Source organism: Rhinopithecus roxellana, chromosome 20 (assembly GCF_007565055.1).
Source record: "Rhinopithecus roxellana isolate Shanxi Qingling chromosome 20, ASM756505v1, whole genome shotgun sequence".
NCBI lineage: Eukaryota > Metazoa > Chordata > Mammalia > Primates > Cercopithecidae > Rhinopithecus > Rhinopithecus roxellana.
This window is the reverse complement of record NC_044568.1, coordinates 47,738,805-47,752,921: the sequence shown is the minus strand read 5'-3', so window position 1 is coordinate 47,752,921 and position 14,117 is coordinate 47,738,805. Positions and strand designations below refer to the sequence as shown.

The window sequence follows — 14,117 nt, the reverse complement described above, 5'->3', positions numbered from 1 at the left end:
TTTCTACATTTTTAAATTAATTTTTTTTTGAGATAAGGTCTCACTCAGTTGCCCTGGCTGGAGTACAGTGGCCCAGTCATGGCTCACTGTAGCCTTGACCTCCCAGGCTCAAGCAATCCTCCCACCTCAGCCTCCCAAGTAGCTGGGACTGCAGGCACAAGTCACCATGCCCAGCTATTTTTTTCTGTTTATTGTAGAGACGGGGTCTCACTATGTTGCTTCGGATGGTCTCGAACTCTTGGGCTCAAGTGATCCTCCCACCTAGGCTGGGATTAGAGGTGTGAGTCACCATGCCTGGTCATTTTTTAAAATTTTATAGACAAGGTCTTGCTTTGTCACCAAGGCTGAGGTAATGTGGTGCTAACATAACTTATAGCAGCCTCGAACTCCTGGCCTCAAGAGATCCTCCTCAGCCTCCCTAAGTCATGGGATTATAAGAGTGAGCCATTGTGCCCAGCCAACCCTTCTTTACTTAATTCATTCAGGAAATACTTATTGAACACCTACCAGGTATCAGGCATTGTGCCTGGTTCTGAGGATACAATGGTGAACAAGATAAAGCTTTCTCAACTTCAACACTTTGAAACTCTTGGACCGGATCATTCTTTGCTGTGGGGGCCGTCCTATGTATTGTAGGATGTTTAGCAGCATCCTGGCCTCTACCTATTAGATATCAGTAGCATCCCTCCGTACTTTTTCCCAATGTGACAATCAGAAATGTTTCCAGACATTGGAAACAAAATTGTCCCTAGTTGTGAACCACTAAGATAGACATTGTCCTTGTCCTCCCAGCGCTTATATTCTAGAGTGGGAGACTGATATTATAAAACTAAATAAAACAATTACAAATTGTGGAAAGTGCTGAAGGAACTAAAAGGATGTGATAGATAGTAATCAAGGTGCCAGGCACGGTAGCTTACACCTATAATCCCAGCACTTTGGGAGGCAGGCTGAGGCAGGAGGTCACTTGAGGCCAGGAGTTCAAGACCAGCCTGGGCAACCCAGCGGGACCCCATCTCTATAAACAAAATAAAGATATATTTGCCAGGTGTGGTGGCATGTGCCTGTAGTCCCATCTACTTGGGAGGCTGAGGCAGGAGGATTGCTTGAGCCCAGGAGTTTAAGGCTGCAGTGAGCTATGATTACGCCACTGCACTCAATCCTGGGCGACAGAGGGACATTCTGTCTCTAAAAAATAAACAAAAATCCACACCCAAATCCAATGTTACACCCCCTTTTCTCCCTCCTGCTTAAAACTGATCAAAAGCCTTCTCTATTTCTAGGATGAAGACTGAGATCCTTCAGATGGCATCTGAGGACCCTCAAGGTCTGGCTGCTCCCATCTACCCCTCTAGATTTCCCACTTCACCACTGCTCTCCTCTGTGTTCCACAAGGGCCTCCCTTTCCAGTTCCTGGAATTCTCTAGTTCCTTTAACCACAGGACCTTTTCATATGCTGCTTCTTTGCTCTGGAACATTCTTCTCCTTCTCCCCTACCCTAATCATCTTGGCATTTTAGCTCAAATATCATTTCCTCCAGGAAATCTCCAGCATCCCATTCTATTTCGGTTTCCTTTGTTTTATACAGACTTTCATAGAACTATGCTCTTTTAGGGCAGGTATTTTAATTTGGAATGATACATTCATTAGTGGGATTTTAAAAAATTTGTGTGTCTCTCCCCTTACACTGTAAGTTACATAAGAGCAGGGACTGGTAGACCCTTGATAAATATTTTGAGAAGGGAACGTGAAGGGCCAGGAGGTTGAAAAACTCGCTTGGTTCTTTTTTTTTTTTTTTTTTTTTGGAGACGGAGTCTTGCTCTTGTTCCCCAGGCTGGAGTGCAGTGGCATGATCTCGGCTCACTGCAAACTCCACCTCCTGGGTTCAAGTGATTTTCCTGCCTCAGCCTCCCACACAGCTGGGATTACAGGCGCCCACTACCATGCCCAGCTAATTTTTGTATTTTTAGTAGAGACAGGGTTTCACCATGTTGGCCAGGCTGCTCTCAAACTCTTGACCTCAGGTGATCCACCTGCCTTGGCCTCCCAAAGTGCTGAGATTACAGGCGTGAGCCACCATGCCCAATCTGCCTTGGTTCTTGAATTTCTAATTATATATGCCAGGCACGTGTGAGACCTGACTTTCTGCTCTTGGGTTCCGTGAGATACCCATGAGATACTGTTTCTTAGAATTCTCTACCTTTTTTGCTTCAGCTAGCTCCTTTAGCTTTCTGTTATCTGCAACAACAACAACAAAAAAATACCAGCTAAGACACAGCAAGTGAGAGATTCTGAATAAAGTTGCAGCTTAAACATTAGAGTGTGTGTTCTTGTGAAATCATGAAATTAAACAGCCTAATAATGGTTTGGCAACTTGCTTTTCTCTTTCAGGTCTTTAATCTTTTATTCAGAGGATGCTTTGTTTTCTGGGAAGCACCAGGATAATGTGGCAATGCTTTAAAACACACACACACACACACACACACACACACACACACACACACACACACACACGGCTTTACTTCAGCAAGCTGTCCTGGGAGACTCTAATGGCAGAGACTGTTGAAATAGAAATGCCTCATGAACACTGGCCGCCCCGTAGCGTCTCACTTCCCTCTTTCCAGTCAGTGATTAACAGCTCTTAATGAATTCAGAGGACTGCACGACTAGATTCTGGGGTGACTGGTGCAGGCTGATGGAGAAGGGGTTGAAATGCATAAAAATAACAAAACAAAATAGTGCTCCAGAAAGAGCATGGGACTGGGTGCAATGGCTCATGCCTGCAATCCCAGCACATTGGGAAGCTGAGGCAGGGAGATTGCTTGAGCCCAGGAGTTTGAGACTAGCCTGACCAACATAACAAGACTCTGTCCGTACATTAAAAAAAAAAAAAAAAAAAAAATTAGCTGGGCATGGTGGTGTGCACCTGTAGTCCCAGCTACCGGGGAGGATGGAGTGGGAGGGTCACTTGAGCCCAGGAGTTTGAGGCTGCCGTGAGCTGTGATCTCATCGCTGCACTCCAGCCTGGGTGATGGAGTCAGACTCTGTCTCAAACGAACAAAAAAACAAACAACAACAACAACAACAGAAGTGCTGAACCTTTGGTTTCTTCATCTTCAGAATGGAATGGGGACAGCAGTAACTGACCTGCCTACTTCAACACCGTTATCAAGAGGATCAAATGAAATTGAGAAAATAGAAGTGCTTTGTGAAATACGGAGTACTATAAAAATGCAGAATGCCGGCTGGGCACGATGGCTCATGCCTGTAATCCCAGCACTTTGGGAGGCCGAGGTGGGTGGATCACGAGGTCAGGAGATCGAGACCATCCTGGCTAACATGGTGAAACCCTGTCTCTACTAAAAATACAAAAAAAAATTAGCCAGGCGTAGTGGCGGGCGCCTGTAGTCCCAGCTACTTGGGAGGCTAAGGCAGGAGAATGACGTGAACCCGGGAGGTGGTGCTTGCAGTGAGCTGAGATCGCACCACTGCACTCCGGCCTGGGTGACAGAGCAAGACTCTGTCTCAAAAAAAAAAAAAAAAAAAAGTAGAATACCATAAAATGTGGGCTGCATCTTCAAGCACTTCAGCATATGACATGAAAACAATCATGTGTTTCATGAACATTTATAGAGCGCTCACTGCGTGCCAGAGAGAACAGGTGTTGGGGAGATAGACATGAACAGGACGCAGCTCTTTCCCTTAGGCCTTTGCTCAAATGAAATCTTATTAGAGAGGTCTTCTGTGAGTACTTTAACTCAAACAGCACCTCCTCCACCTGCCTTTATTTTTCCCCACAGCATGTTTCACTATATATATTCACTTATTTACTTATAAGTAAATACGTTCTATATATTTACTTATTTACTTGTTTTATAATTTCTCTATATTTAGTTACTTACTGTTTGAACCTCTGCGCACCCCTCCCACATAAACATACTAGAAGTAGATCCATTTGGGCCGGGACAGTAATGTTCACTACTAGGATATTTTTGCATAAAATAGAGTTTAGAACATAGTAGCTGCTCAAAAAACATTTGATGAATAAATGCATTCAGAGCAGGTCCAGAGTTTAGGCAAAGGTGAGCTGAATTACACTGGGGGGTGATTGCAGGAGAGGAAAAGAACAAACCAGTCCAGGGCAGATGGCATTTTGGTCCAAGGGAGAGAGGGAACCTTGATTATTGGGTGAAAATAATAATAATAATAATAGGAGTCTTTCCTGAACCCGATTCACTGTGCCCAATCCCCCAGGGAGGAAACCATTCCTCCTGTGGAAGTCCTCCTGTCGCTGCCCCTTCACTTTGTCATATGGAGTTGTCATGGCCTGTCTCCCAGACCGGCTCCATGACTTCCTTGTCTAGTGGCACCCCCAGCATTTAGCCCAATGCTCGGCATGTAGGGAGTGGATGCTTCACACCCCAGGCTACCTCAATCTTGTCACTCAGTCCAGAGCTTAGCATCTGGCCTCCCCCACCCCCTCTGTCACCACCCGTCAACCCTTGTGACGCGCACCCTCACCTGTATTTCTTCGTTTATTTCTCCATCTTTAGGAGAAGGGTTCCTGGCACTCCAGGGCCTTGCTTCTCCTAGATCTCACTTCTGGTTTCTCCAAGCTCCTCCAAGCAACTCAGCAGTGAAGCTTGCCCTGTGGGAATGTGTTAGCTGGTCTCCAAGGTAACAGACTGCACCACTGCAGCTCGGGGCAGGGAAAGGGAAAACCTTCCTCAATCCAGGGAAGAAGTCACCGCTGTGTTGTTGATAACCACTTCTCCCAGGTCACTCTGCTTTTCTCCACCTTCACAAAAACCTGGAAGCAGGATTTAGACCTTTCTTCAAATTTCAGAACCTCTCAGTCAGCACAGAACTATGGTTTAGGCCAGTAAAGCCCTGGTGCCTGTGGCCTTCCTGTGGTAGGAACTGAGGAAAGTTTCCAGAGAACTCTGCCACGTGTGGCAAAGGTGGTAACTTTCTCTTCCTCCTCAGACTCCCTTGGGTTCCCTGAACACAATCCTTGGGAGAGGTCAGACAGTCCCCTATCCCTACCTGGTCCAGCCCCACCTAAACCTGGCTAATATAGCCAAGCTCAATGACCTCTTTGCATCAGAAGAGATCATCTGCCAGCGTGGTTCCTAAGCCCGGGTGCCCACGAGAATCACCTGGATTGTTTGCTAAGAAAACATTCCCATTCAGGAGATTGATTCAGAACTGTGAAAAGGTGTGGGAATGCACATTTTTAACAATGGCCCCAGGTGATTATGATGTAACTAGTTCTTGGCCCATAGCTGGTAACCTCTCTAAACCCTTCTTTTATAGTGGTCAAGAGAGACAAAGTAATTAATGTCTCCGAAGTCAACCAACTTGCAAGCTGCTAAAGGATCTGTAGTTAGTTTTTCGAATCCAGGACATTTCTCAAATCAGTTTTCACTTTCTGAGAGTTTTCTAAGTTTTATAAACTTTTATCAGTTAGAACATAAGGTTGGGTGGTGGCTCATGTCTGTAATCCCAGCACTTTAGGAGGTTGAGGCGGGAGGATTGCTTGAGGCCAGGAATTTGAGATCAGCTTGGGCAACACAGTGAGACTCCATCTCTACAAAAATAAAATAAAATAAAATAAAAATTAGTCAGGTGCAGTGGCTTGTACCTGTAGCCCAGCTACTTGGAAGACTGAGGTGGGAGGATTGCTTGAGCCCAAGAGTTCAAGGTTACAGTGAGCTATGATCGCACTACTGCACTTTAGCCTGGGCTACAGAGCAAGACCCTGTCTCAAAAATAAAGAACATATGCCACCTGTGGTAGTTATCATATGGTAGGGAACACCCTTCAGATGTGGACCCCAGCAGCCACGCCTATAGGCCAGGTCAGAAACAACCAACATGCTCAAAATAGAAACTGCTTATTAACCACTGGTCACCGGGGGTTGAGAACACCATGTATAAGTCCATGGCATTTGTTATGTGGCCAGCACCAATACGGCAGAAAATGAGGAAGATCAGAAAGAGGTAAGGAGGTCCCAAGGGGCTGTGAGCAACCAATGGCTACTCTATGAACAAGAGATGAGGGTACTTGTGCCCATCTTGATGGAAATTTTGGGTGGAAGGGGCTGGCTAATTTTGACATCCTTTTTTCTTTTAGGCACGGGAACCCCAAGCAGGTCATCTACCACCCTCATACCTTTCTTTGCTTCCTGGATATATGGGTTTTCAACACTGCACAGAAGTAAAGTCCAACACTGGAAACTCTTTGTTTCTGCTTTCTTCTGCTTGAGCCTACACAACACACATTCTGAATAGATCTCTGCCAGGTGGATAAAGCAGAGTAAGCCTTTCAGGCTGTAAGACCCATCAAGAGGAAAGCTGTGTGGGTACCATCTTTCTTGGCTCCCTTCAGGATGCAGATCATGATGACACCCATGGAAAGCATCAGAGCACAACAGACATTTCTCCTACCTTAGGCTCTTGGAAATGGATCAGGGTCAACTCATCTCTGGTCTTTTATTTAGGAGCTCAAGTGTGGTCCCATTGCCCAGGAGTATGGTGGGATATATCTTTCAGATATTAATTTGTTTTGCCTTCTTTCTTTCCTCCATTTCAAACCAGGGAGCAGGTGCTTTGGGTTGGGTTGAGAAGCAGTAGCCTGAAGTAACTTTTTTGTTTTTTGTCAAAGCCTAAGCTAACGAAAAGATTAAAGTGACATGCCAAAGCAGGGGAGGTGAGGAATGTGTTTAATGTCATGAGGAAAGTGGGAGTGTAAAGATTATTTCAGTTAAAAGAGACAGAAACCCAACTCAAACTGGTTTAAGGAAAAAAAGGAATTTATTTTCTTAAATAACACAAGAATCCAGGGATAGTTCTGGCTTCAGGGATGACTTGATCCAAAAACTAAAGTGATGTTAACAGAACTGTCTTCCTTTCTCAGCTTCCTTTCTTCTAGGATGGCTTGATCAGGAGGCTCTTCAGGTGGGGCTGCCAGCAGTGCCAAACTTTTCCCCTACAACTTAGCAACTCTAAGAACACCTCTGTCCAGGAGTTCCAGCAAAGTCCCAGGCTGGTCACATGCCATGCTAATTTCTGAATCTGTCACGATGACTCCTGGCCAAGCCTGGCTTCTGTGTTGAGCTCTGAAGCCAAGGTGAAATCGGCTCCATGAAACCACATGACCTGAGGTAGGAAAGGAGTAATTTTTCCAAAAAGAAAGAGACTTTAAAAAAAAAAAAAAAAAAAAACCAAAGGGACCATGGTACTAGGCAAACATGCCTCTCAGGAAAGCCAAAGAGGAGATACTCTCCCAGACAGATTAAAAAAAAAAAAAAATCAGAGATCTAAATATCAGAAGGAGTAGAGACTTGTTCCATGTTTGGTGGCAATACTTTGGTAAGATGGCAATCTCTAAGAGAAAGTGGGTCCTTGGTGCATTCTGGGAAGAGTCCGCAGACACAGGAGTTCCCAGCACACCAAAATTTATCATTCCCCAAGGGTGAGACAAACACAGTAAAACTACTACCTCATTTAGCCTGCGACAATTGATGTCTCAGCAGTAACATGTAGACAGATGATCAACTAGTGGGTGGCGGCGGGGGTGGGGCGGAGCTTCCAAATGTTCGAACCATGAACTTCTGTAAAACTTAAGAGTACTCCAATAACCCATTAAGTCCTACCAGTCCAGTAGAAGGGATCCAGTTGAGTTTTAAGTGCTTTGGGAGTAGGGGTGAGGAGCAGCTGGTTTGGGAAAATTTCCCTGGGTGCTGGAATCCTGAAAGGGCCCCAATAAAATCAATGCCCTCATCTAGCTTCATCAATCAAGGAAGTCGGCACTATAAAATACTAATGGGCTGGGGCATGGTGGCTCACGCCTGTAATCCCAGCACCTTTGGAGGTCGAGGCGGGAGGACTGCTTGAGGCCAGTTCAGGACCAGTCTGGGCAACAAAGTGAGACCCCGTCTCTACAAAATATTTTAAAATTAGCCACAAATGGTGGTGTGTACCTTTGGTCCCAGCTACTTGGGAGGCTGAGGTGGGAGGATGGTGGCCCAGGAGGTCGAGGCTGCAGTGAGCAGCCAAAAACCAAACCAAAACCAAAAAACCGGTGAACAATGAATACAAAGAGAAAGCTCAACAATGAGATGGTAGACACAAACAACTTAATAAGTGGGAGGTTTTTCTTACATTTTTTTTTTTTCTTTCAACAAAGTGGAAAGTGTTTCTAAATAGGGACCACCTTTTATGGTTGTTTGCATTCCACATCCAGAAGAAGCAAACCATAGATTTAGCTGCTCATGTTTGAGCCAAGGAATCATGCAAGCAGGACAAGTTATTTTTATTCCCTTTAGACCAGCCACACTGGCGATGCGGGACAGCAGGAGTCCTAGATCTGAAGTCAGGGAGCCTGGCTGTGAAACCCAGATTCACCAGTTGCTAGTTACAGAAGATTCACCAGTTGCTAGTTACAGAACCTGGAGTAAGGTGTTCAGCCTTTTAATCCTTGGTTTTGTAGTCTATAAAACACCACTCTGTACTTCATAGGTAGAGGATTAAGATGACATATGGGAAAGCACATTAACACATGAATTTACTGTTTCTTTCTCTAAACGTAGAGAATGCCACTATTATTTAACCACAGTGCTTTTGAAAATAGGAATTCCTTTAATAGTTGATACGCTTCAGTTAGAATGTCAGGTTATTATGACATTTGAGAAGTTTTTGTTACCCAGGCCTAAGTTCACAGCAGCATTATCTGCAATAACAAAAAACGGGAAGCAACCTCATGTACATCAAAATGGGGAGACACATATTTGGTATGTATCAAATGGAATACTATGCATTTAAAATGAGGAAGCTCTATATTTACTGACATAGAAAAATCTACATCACAAATTAAGTCAAAAAAGAAAGCCACTGGGCATGGTGGCTCCCAGCACTTTGGGAGGCCAAGGCAGGAGGAGACTGGGAGATGAGCCTGGTCAACATACTGAGACCCCCATCTCTACAAAAAAAAATTTTTTTTTAAAATTAGCAGGCCGTGGCAGCATGCACCTGTAGTCCCAGCTACTTGGGAGGCTAAGGTGGGTGAATTGCTTGAGCCCAGGAGTTTGAGGCTGCAGTGAGCTAGGATTGTGCCATTGCACTTTCTCTAGTCTGGGTGACAGGGCAAGACCCTGTCTCAAAAAAAAAAAAAAAAAAAAAAAAAAAAAAAGCAGCGGCAGGTATAGATAATATCTTGCTTTTGTTAATCTGATCAGTAAAATAGCTGTTAAAATGTTAAAACACCCGATAAACTGTTAACAATGGTTATCTCTGGAAGGTGGATTGTGGAGGAGGGAACTTCTTGTTTCCTATACTATTTTTGTGTTTTTCAAAAAAAATCTACAGATATATGTTATTGTAAAAAGAAAATCTGTGTCCCGGTTCAGGGTCATAATTTCTTTCTCCACAATAGCACTTAAGGCAGGAAAAAGTTATTGATAACCCTGAAGGCAGAAACTAGGTGAAGTATTGAAGTGGTGCATGTAAGGGTGGGACTGCACCAAATAAGTTCATTTTGCCGCTTACTACCTACCTTAGTAAAACATTTAGAAGATGAGGTAGTCAAAAGCCTTCTTAGATAAGTGAGTTTTTAAAGAGCAATTTATTATGAAAAGGATTTTGATTCTTCAACTTCTTTGCATTTGTCATAGAGAACAAAGAAATGGAAAAGAATGAGAGTTTTCATATTTTTTATTTAAGAAAATACTTGAATTGCCTTGGACAATATTAAATATTAAACAACATGAGAAAGAGTGGTCAGAACATAGTATTTACTTCACTGACTTGCCCTGATGGATAATGAATGGGGATTGATTTAATAGTGACCAAATACACTGGCCATATTTACTACAAGTGCCGTAAAATGGCCAATTGAGGACAACTGTGTCTAAAATGAGATGAAATCCTTGAGTCCATTCCTTTTAGCTGAAATGATTAAAACCATCTTGGCAGGACCAAGTCTTTGCAAAACATGTCAAATCGATGGATGGCTTCAAGACAGCAGAGAACCCACAAGCTTGAAGAGGCCTCCAGAGAGTTCACTCAGGATCAACGGGGTGCTGGCATTGTCCTGGTCCTCTCTGTAGAGTATCAGTGTTACAGCCCTGTGAGTTCAGTAGCAGTAAAGGATCTGGAGTCCATAGGGAAATCCGAAGGAGGTCAATGGAACTGACATATTATATAGCCAAATACTTATCAATAAAGTAACCATCCTTATAAAGGCTGATTTAGGCAAGCCTCTGCCTTCAGAAAGAAGTTCACTGAAACAAACCTGGCAGATTGATGACTCTGTCTTTCAAATCTCCAGGAAATAAGGTTTCATAATTTTCCTGTCCTGGAGCCCCAACTTTAATTTTCATAATTCAGTGTATAAAGCACTGTGCCAGGTCTCTAGGGAGTACACAATGAGGAAGCCATATTCTTTGCATTCAAGAGTTTACACAGTTATACAAAAGCACTTAGTAATGACAATATCAGCAACTAACATTCGAATGCTTACTATGTGCTTGGAACTTTATCTCTTTTAAACCAACAATAGCCCCATTAGGTGGGTAATATTATTAGTCCCATTCTACAGATGAAAAAACCAAGGCTCACATAAGTTACATGATTTACTAAGGGTCACATAGTTGGAATGGTGGAATTGAGATTTAATCCAGGCAGTCTATTCCTGTTTAGCAATTTCTGCTACAGAAGCATAAGCAAGAGAGACACAAAGCACAGATTATGTATATTTCAAATATGGGAGAATCTTAAAACTGAGAGGAGGTGGTACAGACACAGCCGGGGCAGGGAGCAGGTTGTAGTGAATGTAGAATGGAGAACAGGCTGGTTCTCAGTAAGAAGGGAAGAGAAAGAGAGGTGGGAAATAAGACTGAACAGAGAGCTTGAAGCCAGATCACAAAAGCTTGTCAAAGCTATGCTAAAGGAGTCTGGATTTCATTCTGTAGACAGTGGGAATGACAGAAATGTGAACACAGAAATCATATGCTTTCTTTTGTGTTATGAGTATTTTGGCAGAATTGATTTGGATGGATCGGAGTGAATGGCTATCAGTTGAAGGAAGACTGGTTCAATGGCTACAGAATATGAATGTTGGTCTCAAGTTCAAGGCCCACATGTCAAAGACATTCTTTCCTATGTCAAGTGCTCTGCTGATATCTAGCTGAGTGACTTGGGAAAAGTCTGAGGCCTCGATTTCTTTACCTGGAAAGTGGAAATACTGGACATGCTCTGTGACATTTCATCCAGCTCTGAAATTTTATAGTCTTGTGAAAAATCTCTTCTTGAAATGTTATCTTGGGTGGTCTTAGATTGTGTGTGACTGGAACTGGGGCTGATTTGTAAAACCCTTGAATGTGCTTGAAAATACCAACCCACAGTGTTTTCTTCTCCTGGGAAAAGAACCAAAACTCTTAAAAAATATACATTGTGCTTTCTATCTTGAATACCATTTATAAATAACTACCTTTATTTTTGTTGCTGGGTAACTGTGACCCAGAAGAGTTGACTTTGCATAAAAGGAACCCAGAGTCCTCTAGTCTTGGTGTTTTTCCTATAGTCTTCTCATAGTGGCTAGAAGAGAGATGATAGATGAATAAGTCAAAATAAGGTATTTTTGAACCCATGTTATTGTTTTTAAAGCCACTGTGTTACCTTTTCCTAAGGTATTACCAAATAGAAAAAGTGTCCCCTCCACCATAGCAGCTCAGCATAAATCTACCATTACAATTTCCAGTTGACCTATTCAATAATGTTTATAGAAAATAACCCTCCAAAAACCTCTAACCTGTGTTACAAATCAGGAGAAGATTTAGATGGTGTGAAGATAGGGTAGGGTGACCAACTCATCCTAGTTTGCCTGGAACTTTCCCAGACATAGTACTTCAAATCTCACCTCCAAGGAAACCCCTCAATCTTATAACCCAAGAACATCTAAATCCTAACATGTCTTAATCCTCCAATTGCCCACGAGGGTCCTCAAAGGCCCACATGAGGAAGAATCAGCAGCAAACTGTAAATATTTTATTATTATTCAGTTGGGCTAATCTTGACACCCCCAGAGAGAGCTACAGTTAAGCTGTGACATGGTCCCTGGGCCTCTGTATTTGCTCCTCCAGCCCATACTTTAAGATCTTAAAAGCTATGATCTTTTGGCCTGGAGTAAAGTAGAAACAGAAGACTGCAGCAAAGATGGACTTGGGGCTATGTGCAAGGAAGAAAGAAGAGAAAGATGGCTGACTTGAGGGCTTTGGCTTGGTTTCTCTCTCCTAGCTCATGGAAGCATGATGCAGAAGGGAAAGTCACATGTATGTGGTCTTTTATTGTTGAGTGACTCTTATGGGTAATCGTGGCCTAATCCATGTCCTGAAATATTAATAGCAACTCTTCTCTAGCGGTGAGCAAAGAGTGGGAATGGAAGAAGATAGGGAAGGACCGCCCTCACCCCCCAATGCCAACAACAAAACGAACCCAAGAGGCATGGAAGTGTCACTTATGAATATGTGAAACCTCTATAAGGAATAAATTTTTTAAATGAAGCTTATTTCAAAGTAATAGAAGCCTTTTTAGTTTCTTTAGTAGACAATTTATTTTGATAAACTTGCTCAATAACAAAAATACAAGTGAAGAAAATTATGTTCATTTTATACAGTTGTATTAACAATTTGTTTTGAAACTATTAATTGAAAAATGTTATAACCAATTAGAAAACAATTCTTAATAAAGTTTGGGATAATATACAGACCTTGATCACAAACTTCAAAATCTCTTGAGGTGATACAACTAAAAGTCCTGTGTAGGGAATCCTACCTACACGGGCCACTTTTTTCCTTCATGTTTTTATCCTTCAAAAATTTTCTGAAAGACAGCTTACTGTTTTGAATTGTGAATGTAAATTTAATTTTTTAAAGATCAAGTGGGTTGATAAAACAGTTACTACAATCAGAGTAACTTGTGGCTAGTAGTCTTTTAACAAAGACAAAATAAATGCAACATGTTCTTCCCATGAAGCCCATGATGCAAAATAATAGCTAACAGCATATGAAAAGTTAGTTTCCAATACTGTATTTTTCAGGGCCTTTCCTCTAAATCAACAGATTGCTTGTCACCAGGACTATTATTTCACTTAATAGATTAAACAGTGAATTCACAGAACATCAAGTGAGGATATCAAAGCTTTAGGCAAAAGGATAAAAACCAATAGTGTTTTGGTCATCTAGAACATTAAAAAGAAAAAAGAGCAATCCTTCAAAACAGAACAAATGAAACAGAAAATAGGTTTGTAAGAGGTGGAAGAGTCAGAAAAATTACATACACACATTAACAACATAGAACATGGATTACCTTTGGAAAGAATCATACTGAAATGTTTGCTTTTAATAAATTGAAGATTTTTCCTGTTTACAGATGTTTAGGCATGTTCAATAGGAGCTTCCAAAAATTTCAAACTAATTCAGTCTTGTGCAAATAAAACCTAAAAATAATTTTCAGCAGATTTTACAGTGATATTCTTAGGTATGAGAAGAATGCACACACTCTAAAAACAATGTAACAGACAAAACTTTGACAAATGATTGCACCATAAAACAGTGTTTTATATACAGTTTACAAGATATGATTTCCTGCTATAAATTAATACTGTACTATATAGTACTTATTATAGTGACCTTTTAAAAAAGCAACTGCTGACAGTTGTCTATCTTTTCACTTATAGGATTTATAGAAATTTATATGAATGAGTCCATTTCAATGTCCGGTCTGCAAGAGTACAAAGACTTGACTTCACATACTACTTGACGGGATTGTTTAATCCTGGGTTAGAGTGCTGACTGGCTAGAGGGAGTTTTCCCCCATCAGCCCTGTATGCACTGGACCTCCAAGACAATGATAAAATTAAAGACAATTTAATGGTTTGGGTAATAGATAGAAATAAAACCTTAAATTTTGTAATCTTAAATGCAACACCACCATAAGTGAAAGAAGTAAACAGTGGGGAAATTCTTAGCAGCTGAGAAACTTTCTCTCCCCATGCTCATGATCCAGTTAAAAATATTTTGAGAAACTATTTACAATACAATTCATCTTTTGGAAGAG

The 14,117-nt window shown here is 41.9% G+C and overlaps 1 protein-coding gene across 1 annotated transcript in view; it reads right to left on the bottom strand.

The window, feature by feature from the left end:
- The window catches only part of VWA3A (von Willebrand factor A domain containing 3A), an 80,401-nt gene that overhangs the window by 58,930 nt on the left and 7,354 nt on the right, over positions 1-14,117 (bottom strand). The window contains 2 exon segments of the mRNA XM_010388596.2: positions 4,522-4,648; positions 11,491-11,597. The gene's annotated coding sequence lies outside the window, so the exon portion shown is untranslated.